Consider the following 15,257-nt stretch of genomic DNA (forward strand, 5'->3'; position numbering starts at 1 on the left):
GTTTATATTCTTGTGCTTGTCTTTTGCCATCTGATTATCTCTAGTGCTACCTGAACTCAATGTGTCTGACTGGAGCCTATCTTTCCAGTTATCTTGCTTGTGTCAGAACTCCTCAGAGAACAACTGTTGGACTGTGTTGTGTGCAGGTGTGTATTCTTGTGGACTGAGTTGTGGGTTCTGCATATCTGCCGCCCTAGGTGGCTGTAGTTACACCTCTGGGGCAGAAGCACGGGATGTTGACTGAGTTCACTCCATGCTACACCAAATGAAGTAGGGCTGTGGGAAGCCACTTGACTCCACTCTGGAGTGGAGAGAACACAGTCTGAGGCCCTGCATGGGCCAGAGCTCTTTGGTTGGGCATCCCTGGGCTAAGAAATGGCCAGAGACTGATTGGTCTCAGCTCGTGGACTCTCAGGTGCTACTTAGAGGATGCTAAAGGATTAAGATGGGGCATATGCGCTGGACAGTCCTGCAGCCAAAGAGGGGAGGGGGAGAAGATGAGCTCTGGTGGTGCCCCAAGTGGAATGAGACTATTGGTCACAGCAGCTTGGTTGACTGGGTCTTGGCTGGCTCTGCTAGCTCACTTGAGTTGATGGGTTCCATGGCTGGAACATAAAGGGGTCTTCAGTGGGAGATTAGGCAGTGGCTTGGTAGTTAAAAACCTTCTCCATAGTTCCCCATGGTGGGTCCCAAATATGAGAGATAGTCCATGGTTTTAACATGTTTATTGTCATAGCAGAAAGTGGATGAAGCTGTACCCCATGAAGCTGTACCCCATCCACTCAGGGACAACCTGAGGTTTAATACCTTTTGCAAGTAGGAGGGTCTGGGAAGAAATGCTTAATTGGCTACACCCTCTGGCCTTTAGGTATCTCACGAATATGGAGATTTCTTGAGGCTCTGAGGCCTGTGGTCACTCCCTCTACCTGTGCTATGTGACCAATGTCCACAAACATCTCTTTGGGAGGGGCTGTGAAGGCCTGAAGCTAAGTGAGAGCAACCAGGGCCCAGGACCAAGGCCAAACACCTACTGTCCCTTCAGTATCTCTGGGGTTCAAGGTCTGCACTTGACCAGGTACTCAACTGCCTCTCATAGCCCACTGCCCCACATCCAGCTGTTTCTGTAATCCTGTGATCCTGGGCTCCTGGGTAGAAGAGCTCCTGGGACTCAGGCTGTGTCTGGGATCCAGAAATCCTGCTGCTCTGAGTGCAGTGGTTCTTCTGCTGCTCTGAGTGGAGTGGTTCCTCCCAAATGGATATGGTATCTTCACAGGAGTAGACCAGCTAAGAGTCTGCCCCAGTCTAAAGAACCAAGTGAGGGGCAGAAGGGGAGAGGTATTCTGGAGAGTGGGGTTTGGGTGGGTAATTGTAGTGGCATATATTCCCACAAGTTGGGAGGAGCTAACGTGGGAAGAGTAACAAGAGAAAGAGGATTAAGGAGAGGAAGAGTGAAGGAAGAGAAGCAACTAGGGATGAGCAGAGATGTAGGAGCCATAGATGACCATGCATGTGCCAAGAGCAGTCCTGGATAACAACTTATACCTAGGTTAGTTAATTGGTTTACACTTCCAATTGTGTGGGCACCTTGTTTATGGAGCATTTCAAACTTATAAAACCTTCAGAGAATCTAAGCACTAGAGTCTCATTTCTACCAGGTACTGCATGCATGACGGGATGATCTGGGCCCAGCCCAGCCTTGTGGAGACAGCGTGGAAGATTGGCAGAGCCCTCTCCCTCACTAGTGTCTTGTGGGTGGCAGGGCCAGTGTCTCTGGCCACCTGAGCCAGCTGCTGTGCCACAGCAGCAGCAGCAGCAGCAGTATCGAGAAGCAGCTGCTCATGACCTCAGGCCTAGCCTAGTTGGGAAGATGGTAGCTGATTAAGAACAAACCAGATAGGGTGCCACCATTTAAAATATAACCACAACTGGTAATGGGTCCTGGGTGCCCCAGGCTCCCAGTTGCAGCTCTGGGGCATATAGGGTTGTGGGGGAAGTTTCTTACCCACTGCTCTGAATGCAGTGGTTTCTCTAGGATGGGTCAGGATATGGAGTCTTCATGGGTCAAGACCAGTCTGTAAATCCAATGGTATTTGCCATAACACTTGAGATGGCTCCTTCCTCTGAACCTCCTTCCAGTAATTTTTAGTAAGATAAAGAGCATCAATCCATTGTTGATTAACAGATCTAATATAATTACTTAAATTATAAGTATTGTTATTCAAAAATTATAAATTTTTTAAGTGTTATTTGTAAAGATGACAAATATGGGGTACTCTCTGCAGTATGTGGATTTTTACAGAAAAATCAAGAAGAATGTGTAATATAACTACCAGAAAATAGTAAGGACAAAGAAGAAAGAACAGAGGGAAGCAGGACTAGTTAAAGCATGGTTAGAGTTTAGAGACATTAAGTTCTCATATTAACCAACAAAAGAGATTGACTATAACTCAGAATAATGCATTCTGTATAATACATGTAAACACAGAATAGTAAGTGAGTAGAAACTTTAATTACCCTTATTTTATCAGTACAGTGTGTTTATGCATTAAAATTCTACACTGTACTTCATAGATATGTATAGTTGTTATATTAATCACATTCTTTTAGAGTTTAAGAAGATGTATGTTAATCACTCAGATTTATTTTCTTTAAATCCTGTATACAGGTATTTAATTATTGTAGACTACTGCATGGATTTTTGCAATTAAAATAATAATCACTAAAATTGTTTATATAATTCAAAATTTGTTTACAGAACACACATGAACTTAGCAGAAGATATAAGATTTACCAACACATAGTTATTGAGAAGCTTACATTTATACTGAGATACTGAGAAATAAAGCTTGAGGACAACATCACTGACACAGACTATAACTCAAGTGCTGTAACATGACTCTGCTGATTAAAACAGAGGTGAGAAACATTCTAATTTACATTGATCTCAAAGAATTGTGGGTTTTACCACTACTATCCTCATATCCAAAGGATGGCTACATAATCAATTTTCAAAGCCTCATACACAACATCTACCAGAAGATGTTTCCAACCCTCCCAATGGTACCAGGTTCCCTGTTTCCACCTCTCAAAAGCTCTGCTTTAATTAACCTTGGGTACTCATTGCTACTTTTTGTAATTGTTCAGTCTCCACTCTCCTCACAAAACCATTTTCCTTCCTTACTACTGCTTTTCCTTAGTATAGAGTACAGAAAAAAATCTTTCTTTTAAAGTAATATGCTATGGGAACCTTTTAAGAAATTCTGGACACCTATTCAATGTTAAATAATTCTCTACTCTAGGCTAAATAATAGGAAGAATAAGATTAATAAAACAACCTGGCCCTTATATTCAAATATTATAACATATCTTTTTATAGAAATTTGACACTCTTGGAGCTGATGATATGGATCAATGAATAAAATAAAAGTGCTTGGTGTGCACATACATAAGTCAGAAGTCAATGCCAAGAAGTTGGTTCTCTCTGTCCTCTGGATGAGTGGCTCCCAGGGATGTAGGGTTAGTGATGATATTTCTCAATCTGTAGGCTGCTGTTTTTTCCTGTCAAAAATGCCCTTTGCCTTACAAAATCTTTGCAGTTTCATAAGGTCCCATTTATCAATTGTTGATCTTAGAGCCTGGGCCATTTGTGTTCACTTCAGGAAAATTTCCCCTGTGACAATGCATTTGAGACTACTTTCCACTTTCTCTTCTATTAGGTTCAGTATATCTGGATTTCTGTTGTGGTCCTCCACCCACTTGTATTTGAGCTTTGTACAAGGTGAAAAATGTGGGTCAATTTGTATTCTTCTACAGACAGATGGCCAGTTAGACCAGCTGCTTTTGTTAAAGATATTTTCTTTTTTCCACTTTATTGTTCTGGCTTCTTTTTCAAAGATCAAGTTTACATGAGTGTGTGGGTTTATTTCTGGGTCTTCAATTCTATTCCATTGATTGAACAGTCTATCTCTGTATCAATACTTTTTATCACTATTTCTCTGTAACACAGCTTGAGGTGAGGGATGGTGATTTCCCCTAGAAGTTCTTTTATTGTTGAGAAGTGTTTTGGCTATCCTGGGTTTTTTTAATTTTTCCCTATGAAGTTAAGAATTGCTCTTTCCCAAAAGACACTGTCAACAAGACAAAATGTCAACCAATAGATTGGGAAAAGATCTTTACCAATCCTACATCAAATAGAGGGCTAATATCCAATATATACAAAGAACCCAAGACATTAGACACCAAACAATCAAATAACCCTTTTTAAAAATGGGGTACAGTGCTAAACAAAGAATTCTCAACTGAGGAAACTCAAATGACCAAGAAGCAACAAAAGGAAATGTTCAATGTTCTTACTCATCAGGAAAATGCAAATCAAAACAACCCTGAGATTCTACCTCAAACCAGTCAGAATAGCTAAGATCAAAAACTCAGATGATAGCAGATGTTGGCAAGAATGTGGAGAAAGAGGAACACTCCTCCATTTTTGATGGAATTGCAAACTGGTGCAACCTCTCTGGAAATCAGTCTGGCGGTTCCTCAGATAATTAGACATAGCATTATCTGAGGACCCAGCTATACCACTCCTGGGCATATACCCAGAAGATGCTCCAACATATAACAAGGATACACATTCCACTATGTTTATAGCAGCCTTATTTATAATAACCAGAAGCTGGAAATCCAGATGTCCTTCAACAGAAGAATAGATACGGAAAATTTTGTACATTTACACAATGGAGTATTATTCAGCTATTAAAAGCAATGAATTCATGAAATTCTTAGGCAGATGAATGGATCTAGAAAATATCATCCTGAGTGAGGTAACCCAATCACAAAAGAACACACATGGTATGCACTCACTGATAAGTGGATATTAGCCCAGAAGCCTACAATACTCAAGATACAACTCACGGTTCACATGAAGCTCATGAAGAAGGATGAACAAAGTGTGGGTGCTTCGGTCCTCCTTAGAGGGAGTAACAAAATACTCATGAGAACAAATATGGAGACAAAATGTGGGACAGAACCTGAGGAAGGGGCTGTCCAGAGACTGCTCCATCTGGGCATTTGGATGTCAGGAAGTACATGCTGACAGGAGCCAGATATAGCTGTCTCCTTAGAGGTCTGCCAGAGCCTGACATATACAGAGATGGATGCTCACAGCTAATCATTGAAGTTAGAGCTCCCAGGGTCTAAACTACCAGCCTGGGAGCGCAACATAGGGAGAGACCCATGGCTCCAGTTGTATATGTATGGAGGATGGCCTTGTTGGGCATAAGTGGGAGAGGAGATCTTTGGTCCCATGAAAGCTGGATGCCCCAGTGTGGGGGAATTTGAGAGCAAGGAGGTGGAATGGGTAGGTAGGTGGAGGCACATCCTCATAGAAGCAGAAGGAAGGAGCATGGGATAGGGAATATTTGGGGGGGGCAGGGGGAAAGGTGATAACATTTGAAATTTAAATAAAATATCCAATAAAAATGATTTTAAAAACAAGAATTGTTCTTTCTTTATCTGTGAAGGATTGAGTTGGAATTTTGATGGGAATTGCAATGAGTCTGTAGATTGCTTTTGATAAGATGGCCAAATTTTTACTATGTTAATCCCACCTATCCATGAGCATAGGAGATCTTTCCATCTTTTGAGGTAGTCTTCATTTTCTTTCTTCAGGGACTTGAAGTTCTTGTCATAAAGATCTTTTACTTGCTTGGTTAGAGTTACACCAAGATATTTAGTATTACTTGTGGCTATTGTGAAGGGTGTTGTTTTCCTAATTTCTTTCTTAGCCCATTTATCATTTGTATAAAGGACAGCTACTGATTTGTTTGAGTTAATTTTATATCCAACCACTTTGCTGAAGTTATAAACTGTAGGAGTTCTTTGGTAGAATTTTTGGTGTTGCTTATGTATACTATCATATCAGCTGCAAATAGTGATATTTTGATTCCTTCCTTTCCAATTCGTATCTCCTTTTTGTCCTTTTCTTGTCTAGCTGCTCTGGCTAGGTCTTTGAGTGCTGTGTTGAATAGGTAGGGAGAGTGTGGGCAGCCTTGTCTAGTCCTTGATTTTAGTGGGATTGCTTCAAGTTTCTCTGTATTTAATTTGATGTTGACTGTTGGTTTCTGTATACTATCTTTATTGTGTTTAGGTATGGGCCTTGACTTCTTTATCTCTCCAATACTTTTAACATGAAGGGTTGTTGTATTTTTTCAAAGGCTTTTTCAACATCTAATTAGATGATCATTTGATTTTTTTCTTAGAGTTTGTTTATATAGTGAATTATGTTGATGGATTTTTGTATATTGAACCATCCCTGCATCCCTGGGATGAAGCCTACTTGATCATGGTAAATGATGGTTTTGATGTGTTCTTGGATTTGGTTTGTGAGAATTTTATTGACTATTTTTGCATTGATATTCAAAAGTGAAATTGGTCTGAAGTTCTCTTTCTTTGCTGTGTCTTTGTGTTTAAGGTATCAGTGCTAACTATGGCTTTATAGAATGAACTAGGTAGTATTGTATGATATCTCTCTGTGATTTCATCACTGTCCACACTCCTCTTCTACCCCTCCATCACAGGTTTGCTGAATGACAGCACCATTTCCTGGTGCTAGAAGGACCTGTGAGTAGTGAACTGTGCTTGTTATGTACTGATCTCGAGGTCCCCACAGACCACTCAAAACCACTGTGAATCCACTCGCATGCAAAATTCAAACTGGATCTTGGACCCTCCAACCTCTCCAATGTAGTGGATGGATATAGAAGGCCCTGAGCTGGGGAAGCCTTGTCTTTTTTATCACAGGTATGGTGGGAAAAGAGGCTTTTCAACTTGACAGTTACATGATTGATTGACATTTAAGAGTTACAGCTTGGCACATTTCTATTGGCTAGTGATGATTTCAACTTGGTATGGACAGTGGTTGCTCACTTAAGTAATCTATTTTAAGGACATCTGGAACATTAGGTGCTTTCCTTATAAGAATAATTGACTGTCACTAGGAATGGAGTGGCTGTTGCTAGAGATGTCTCAGTTCCTGGAACAAGTTAGGGTTTTTCCAGTAATTGAGTTCAATCTAGGGTCAAGTTAAGATAAAATTGAGTCTGAAAGTAAAATAAGGTTTGTAATTTTAAGCAGGGCCCTTCAGTGCTCAAGGAAGGACCGTTGATGAAGGTACCCTGCTCTGTACTTTGTCCCCACCTGGGTGCCAGCACCAAGGAGGCCCAGAACCACTGTGGGGAGGAAATCAAAGTCCAATTTGTGGATATGGTGAAGGGGAAATCTCTAACAGAGATTGTGAAAGCCCAGGACTTTACCAGTACCTTCTTCCCACACACCAAGCCATGGACTGCTCTGACAGAAGCAATGGACACACAGATGCTCGCTCACCTAGGCTGGCTCCCCTAAAGGGTCATTCTGGTACTGATACAAGGGACATCCCTGAAGAATGCTGGGGTCTGACTGATCCTTGCAGTCATTGTCAACCTTCCGAGAGAACTGTCAAAATAGGCAGGTGTGAATTTGGTGAATGCTACACTTCTGGTGATAGAGGCTGGCCTCAATGTCACCACCTCCTGGAGCCGTGTGGTCCCAGAACAGGGCAACAATGGCTCCAAACCTCCAGATTGTGGCCCTGTCACATGTCCCCTATCAAGCAGTGGACTTGGTCCACAGCAATGTTTCATGTGTTCAATGGAGTTATCTTCAGGCCAGAGGTGATACTACACAGGAGACAGCTCCTGCTCATGTTCCAGGCTCAGCCTTCCAACTGTGTAATACTGCTCACTATGGTTGGTCTCCTGGCATAAAGAGGTGTTCAACCCCTGTTCATCAAACCTCCAATATATCTGACGGAGAGAATCCTGACAGGTCATGGTCCTCTCTTCCCTGCTCCCTAGCCTGGAAGCATGGAAGTAGCACATACATGTCTGGGGCTTTCCAGTTCTGCTTCTACCCTGAGACTCTGTGTCCCCAGCCTCTCGAGCTCTTCTTAAGAAACTCCTCACTCCCTGCAATCTATAGAGAGAGAGTATCCACATTCCTGGGATAGATCTGGGCATCTTCTTGAAATAGCATCTAGCAAAGAATCTCTTAAAGAAAAAAAAATGTGTGGACAAAGGAGTATACTTCATGACACACTGTGACATGTTGAATCTTCTACAATGAGATTTTTTTTATTTGTGTTTTGTATTTTCTTTTGGCAGGGATGTTGCAGGTGCAGAGGGCAGATACAAAGGAATGGGGACACTAAAGGAATTGGGGTATAAGATGTGAAATTTATAAGGAATCAAAAAGCTTTTAATGTATAACTCTTAGTTGTTGTTTTAATGGGTAAATAATAATCATACTGGCTAATCTATTGAAAGTAATGAGGACATGTCTAAGATACCTACTTGCTTTGTTATTTCACTCTATGCTTTAGGTATCTAATAATAGCACAATAAGGCAGAGGTAACACGAAGCTGGGTAGATTTTATACAGCCACAAATTTACCAGACCCTTTTAAGGAAATATAAGTGCACTGAGGTATTCAAAATTCCTCACAACTATAATTTAAACAAAAATTAAAATTGATTCAAATACTAAGTGGTTTTAAATCAACAGCCTGCTCCAAAATGTTAATATACTTCACTAAGTCACAGTATGTTACTAAAAGCCTTCAAAGTGTTATTTTATAAAAATGTTTCAGTTATAATTTAGTCCACATTGATCAGTAAAAGATAAAGGACAAAATTGATTAATTGAAATAGCAAAGGGTAAAAAAATTAATGTCATACGTATTAGTCAGTGTTCTCTATAATGAAAAGACACACACACACAGGGTCTTAATTAAAGTGGATTATAGGCCATGGTCCAGGTACTTCAATACTCTCAATCTGGTGCTATAGGCCCAGAAAAATTCTAGAGAGCCACTGGTCTTCGGTCTATATTGGAATGATGGAGAAGAAGTTCATCCATCAGTGAAGGAATGGCTCAACAGCAAGATAGATGAATCTGCTAGTGTGAATAAGAACAAGCAGACAAAAAGCAAAAGCTTCTTTCTTCAATGTCTTTTTATGTGGGCTGTCACCAGAAGGGTTGGATCTTCCTACCTCAAATGGTGCAATCAAGATAATCTTCCACAGGCAGGCCCAGCTCCTTGTCTTTTACTTAATTTCAGATGTAGTCAAGTTCACAACCGGGGTTAGCCATACCACACATCTATAATGCTTAAAACGTAAAGGGCATTGTTGATTTGAGATTATCCACGTTGATTTGCAAAATAACAGGAGACAGAAAGCTGAATTTAAGCTCACAAAATTGGATATCAACATTTTTTAAATATTACTAATATGGCAAACATAATTAAGTCTCCTTTTGGATATGAACCTTTTGACTAATTTATCTAACAGTAACTGATGATATGAAAACTCTGTGAAGCAAACATATAGTAACTGTATTACAACTGTACCTTTCCTATTTATCAAATACCCTAATAAAACAATAAAAACACTCATTTGTTCTAAAATGCATGAAAAAAGCATTAAATACATTATCTAGTAAATACAATCTTTTAAGTAAAAAGGGTTACCAGAGAAATTTTATTTTGAATACTTAAATAACAACATAACCACACATGGTAGCATACTGAGAAAAATACGTGATAAATTAATATCAAAGTAAAGAGTCAATGACAACAGCAATGAACAGTTTCATCTTTTCAAAGGCTTGTGTGAGGCCTAACACAAACCAAATTCAAAAAATAAAATTAGAATTCCACATTTTCTATTTATTAACTTCCATCACTTACATTTCATTTGCTCTTTATAATAAATTTTAGTTAGACTGGAAGATGTTTCAAACTTTATGGCTTTAAGCTGGATTCTCACTATGCTGCTCAGACTGACTGCCAATTCTTCAGCTCCAAAGGAATCTTCGGCCGCCGCAGCCTCCAAACTATCTAGAATCACAAGTGCCTAGAACCATGTTCAACTGAGCCTGAATTTTAGCTAGAAGATATATACAAATATGTTAAAAAAAATAGAGATCAGCATCAGCTAACTGTTAAGTAATAAAATGAAGTATGATATTGGGGTCATCTGATGGTCCAGAGAGTTTTATTATATGCTTGTCTCTGGCCTGTTTGGTTACAGAAATAAACATATACTATTAGGTCTAAATCAGGAGAAACTTTTTTAAATCAGTTAAATTTGTGGTGAGTTGTATCAAAACCAGACAATTTTACAGTCCGTCATATTTACCGATCTGAAGAAAGGGTTCACAGAAGACAGTTGAGCAGAGAATTTATAGAATTCTCAGGTCAAATATACAGCAACCTTTTGCCAGTACCAAGAAAGCAATTACACCAGTGCTAACAGATAATAAAAGATTCTAATTCAAAGCTGAATTTGGAAGAGGGACTGCAGTATCATCTCCAGTAGAAAGACAGGGCATAAAGAGGAAAAATGGGGTTACCATCCCACAGTCAAAAACTCTGACCCAAAATTGTTCCTGGCTGAAAGAACTGCAGGGACAAAAATGGAGAAGAGCCTGAGGAAAAAAAGATCCAGTGACAGGCCCAAATTGGGAGGTCCCAAGGCCTGACTCTATTACTGATGCTATGGTATGCTCACAAAAATGGGCCTATCGTGACTGCCCTCAAAAAGGCCCAACAAGCAGGTGAGTCAGATGTAGGTATTTATGTCCAACCAATGGAAAGAAGCTAGTGACCCCTGTAATTGAATTAGGTAAAAGTTGAAAGAAGCTGAGAATGTGGGGGACCCTATAAGAAGACCAGCAGTCTCAATTAACCTGGACCCCCAAGATCTCTCATACACACTGAGCCACCAACCAGGCAGCATATACTAGCTGATATGAGGCCCCCACCACACACAGCAGAGGACTTCTAGGTCTGGACTCAGTCAGAGAAGATGCATCTAACCCTCAAGAGACTGGAGGCCCCAAGGTATGGGGAGGTTTGGTGGGGTGAGTATAGGGGTGAGGGGATATCCTCTAAGAGGCAGGGGGAAGAGGTATAGGATGTGGAACAGTCAGAAGGAAGGAGATAAAGTCTGAACTGTAACAAAAAACTAAACAAAAATAAATAAAAATAATGAGTATAAAATGATGTTTGAATCATTTGGGAAAAAAAAAAACTCGAATCGGTTTGAACCTAACCATCCAATATATCCTTTGGGTAGATTTGTTTCACTTAATCACAGTATATATCTTGGAACCATTCAAAAGAGCATCCAGTCATGAACCATCATTTAATGATGAGGATGTATTCTGAGACATGCATCATGACACTATATCATCATGTAGTAAGTATAGTTACATCAGTCCAGATGCTGTGTCCTATGACACACCTAAGCTATACAGTACTACTTATTTCTCCTAGCCTGTAAACTTTTACAGCATGTTACTCTACTGATTAACTTTTATTACACATGGTAGGTGGCTGCATATCTAAATATACTTAAGGATATAAAAAGTATAGTAAAAATATGGCATAGAAGGCTTCTTTTATAAAGGACATATACTATTAATGATCTTTCAAGAAAGAAAGATGTCCATGAAGGGCCCAGCTTACTCCATTTTGCTTCCAGACTCCAATATATGATTAACTTGCTCTCTGAATGAACTAAGCTACAGAAAAAACAAACAAACAAACAAACAAACCTCAACTTGTTCCAAGAACCATGTCAGCCTGGCAACAATCATAACTCTCCTGAGCAAATAGCCAATCTACCCCTAGCATCAACCAATCAATTCTTAAGGGTAATGTACCTTCTGTCTTAAAGTAGATTGATTAAGCTAGCAATCATAGTTCATACCAAGCTGAAATCTTTAGAGGTGTGCAAGGAAATGTCAACCAATCATATGACTGCCAAGTTGGAAAGCACCTCACTCTACTATAGCATGATAAATAGGCAAGGCTTGTACCAGCTCAAGACCTGCCACATTTTCCACTGTACTGGAGAGGTTGGAGGGTCTGAGCTGGAGCTTTAGTAAAGACTCTTTGCATTTGCGTAAAAGTTGGACTCCCAGTAGTCTGTGAGGACCTTGCAATCAGGGCATAACAGTTCATAGACAATGAGGAGTGAGGAAGTAAACATGAACAACACAGCTATCACTGTCCCTTACTACATACAGATGTTTCAATGAAACAAAGAAACAACAACGATGATGACAACAGCAACAAAAACAGGACAGCATGAACACAAAAAGAACACATGAACAAAGATAATAGTGTGAGGAATCCACAAGTAAATCCAGACAACTATATTTTCCTGACTCATTACAAAGTTGCCAAAAACATACATTCAAGAAATGACAGCCTCTTCAACTACTAGTGCTGGGGATGGCTATCTGTGGTGATTTGAATGCTTGGCCTAGGGAGTGGCACTGCTAGGAGATGTGGCCTTGTTGGAGGAAGTGTATAACTGTAGGGTTAGGCTTTAAAACCCTCCTCCAAGTGGGAATCAGTCTTCTCCTGTTGTCTTCAGAACAAGATGAAGAACTCTCAGCTCCTCTAGAGCTATGTCGGCCTGCCTGCACACTGCCATCTGTCCTGCTGTGATTATAATGGACTGAACCTCTGAACCTGTAACTAGAGCCAGTTAAATGTCCTTTATAGTACTTGCTTGCCCGGAGGGGCACATCTGGAGAGGTGGCTCATCAGTTAGGAGCACTGATTGCTCTTCCAGAGGTCTTTTTTTTAAAAAAGATTTATTTATTATTTTTATGTAAATGCACTGTAACTGTCTTCAGACACATCAGAAGAGGACATCAGATTCCATTACAGATGGTTGTGAGCCACCGTGTGGTTGCTGGGAATTGAACTCAGGACCTCTGGAAGAGCAGTCAGTGCTCTTATCCTCTGAGCCATCTCTCCAGCCCCCTCTTCCAGAGGTCTTGATTTCAATTTTCAGAAACATGGTGGCTCTCAACCATCTGTAACAGGATCCAGTGCCCTCTTCTGGTGTGTCTGAAGAGTTGATTTAATCATGGTTTCTCTTAACAGCAATGGAAACCCTAAGACACCATCCAAATGTGAAAGACTGAAACTAAATCCCACTCTCTCTGCTAGATTTCAAAAACCTGGATATGAGACCTTCCCTGACTATCTACAGCTGCATGAACTTGCACAAATTATTCAGTTACATAGCCTCAATTTTCTCATGTGTAGGATAAAAGATTAAAAAAAAGTTTTGTGATGAAACCATTTGTTCTATGAGAGCCATAAAATTGTGGAAAGGTTGATAAACGTACTCAAAAAAGTAAACTCAATACAGGGTGGTTATTAACATAAAAAGAAATTGTTGATTTTCTATAGCTGAGTCAATCTCAAGAAATCCCAGAAAAATCACAAAATACTAACTTATTCAATCAAGTGGAGTTGGTAGCCATCTGGCATTGGTTAAGATCATGGACTAGGACACAACACTGCCTAATACTCAGACTTACCTGAAACCTAGTCATAGTTATTTAACCTCTCCATGTCTCAGTTCCTTCTCCAAAATATGAGCCAGAAAGGAAAGATGGACACAGGGTTTTGCTAGCACGTGAACTATTTTTTAAAATTTCTAGAATTATGACTGGTATTTACTGCTGGCTTTATATTTACAAATATATCTAGAAATGAGAATTCAATTCTTAAAAGTTTTGAAGATGCTCTTAATTGTTCTCATTTAGAAAATAATTGTTTAAGATTAGACAGAGTGTGATGTATTCTTTCGTCTCCTTTCATATTTTGGATATCTTGATTTTGGACTGTGAGGTTGTTGTAATTGCAAAGTATAGCCAGCTATTTCATTAACATATCACCTAATATTGTTTTGTTGTTATTGTTGTCTTCTTGTTTATTTAGTTTGTTCTACCATAAATAAGTTTAAGGAGAATTAGTCGACTTTTTTTTTCTTTCCAAACTACTCACTCCTGGAGTGCCCCTAAGCCTCTATGATTGCAATTTACTTTTCAAAAAAACAAAAACAAAAAACAAAAAGGACCCTTTTTGTTGTCCAGTGTCAACCTAGCATATGGAAGTAAATTACTTGATCCCCGATACTCCGGAGGCTAGAGCAATAGGCTTGGAGGCAGGAGTGAACTGCGAGCAAAACCTCCACCATGGGTCTCCTCAATAAACCCAAGAGTGAGACTACCCCAGAGGAGCTGCAGAAGCAGGAAGAGGAGTAATTCAACACAAGTACTGCAGGTGCCACTGGAAGCACAGGGAAGCTTTCCACAACGGCAGACCTCAATAACATGAGAAAGTCCAGGGTTCCAAGAGTTTTATTATCATGGCATGTGAAAGATGTTCTAGATGTGCACCCCCCCACTTACGAGTGGGCCTGGCTTAAATAGGGAGGGGGAAGAGAGGAGGAACTTGGAAGGAATAAGTAATTGGCTATGCCTTCTGGCCTTTAGGTAACTCATGAATATGGAAATCTCTCGAGGCAGAAGCCTACAGTAACACCCTCGCCCTCTCGCTGTGTTAGGTAACACCTCTTTGGGAGGGGCTGCATAGCCAAACGTGACTGCAAGGTGCAGGTTAATGGAGATGTAGACCTTGTGTCAGGAGTCTGGAATCCGGGGGCATGGCGAGATATGTGCGGTCCCTACACAGGCAGTGGATACCTGTTGGGTCTCCGGCTATCTCAAGACCAGTGCTCTACCAGGGAGACCAAATCATCCTTTCACGGTCCTACAAAGTTCTCTCTCAGTGCTGATGCAGTCGGTCAAGAGCAACACGCAAGTGCTCATTAACTATCTCACAAGAAGCTCCTGGGCCTGGTGAAGGTCTTTGACAGACACTGCAACATGATGCTGGAAAATGTGAAGGAGATGTGGGTCCCCAAGAGCCGCAAGGGCAAGTCCAAGCCTGTCAACAAGGACCACTACATCTCCAAGATATTCCTGCTTCGGGACTCAGTCATCATGGTGCTGGGGAACACACTCATTGCCTGCAAGTAAAGTGGAGGCCTCAGCCCTCTGAGAGCCTGCACCCTGCCCTGCCGAGGCCAGCAGAACCCTGCCCAGTGGGCTAGAGATAAAACCCTGTGCCTTTTGTTTACAAAATAAATTACTTGACCCCCAACCTGTAATTTCTAAATATTTATTGTTTCAGTTTTAATTATGAGCACGTATGTGGGTGTGAATGTAGGTACCTGAAAGGCTGATCATGAGATTTTGAACTGCCAGAAGTGGGTTCTGGCAGCCAAACTCTGCAAAGTAGTATGCATGCTTAACTGCTGAGCTATCTTTCCAGCCCTACTAGTGAG

At 40.5% G+C, this 15,257-nt stretch overlaps 2 pseudogenes; both read left to right on the forward strand.

Annotated features, from left to right (window-relative positions):
• Nucleotides 1-7,161: 7,161 nt before the first annotated feature.
• On the forward strand, nt 7,162-8,044 carry LOC114612517 (annotated as a pseudogene).
• Nucleotides 8,045-14,103: 6,059 nt separating this feature from the next.
• LOC114612511 lies at nt 14,104-14,949 on the forward strand (annotated as a pseudogene).
• The last annotated feature ends 308 nt before the right edge of the window (nt 14,950-15,257 follow it).

This window comes from Grammomys surdaster, unplaced genomic scaffold, assembly GCF_004785775.1.
Source record: "Grammomys surdaster isolate TR1022 unplaced genomic scaffold, NIH_TR_1.0 126163, whole genome shotgun sequence".
NCBI classification, from domain to species: domain Eukaryota; kingdom Metazoa; phylum Chordata; class Mammalia; order Rodentia; family Muridae; genus Grammomys; species Grammomys surdaster.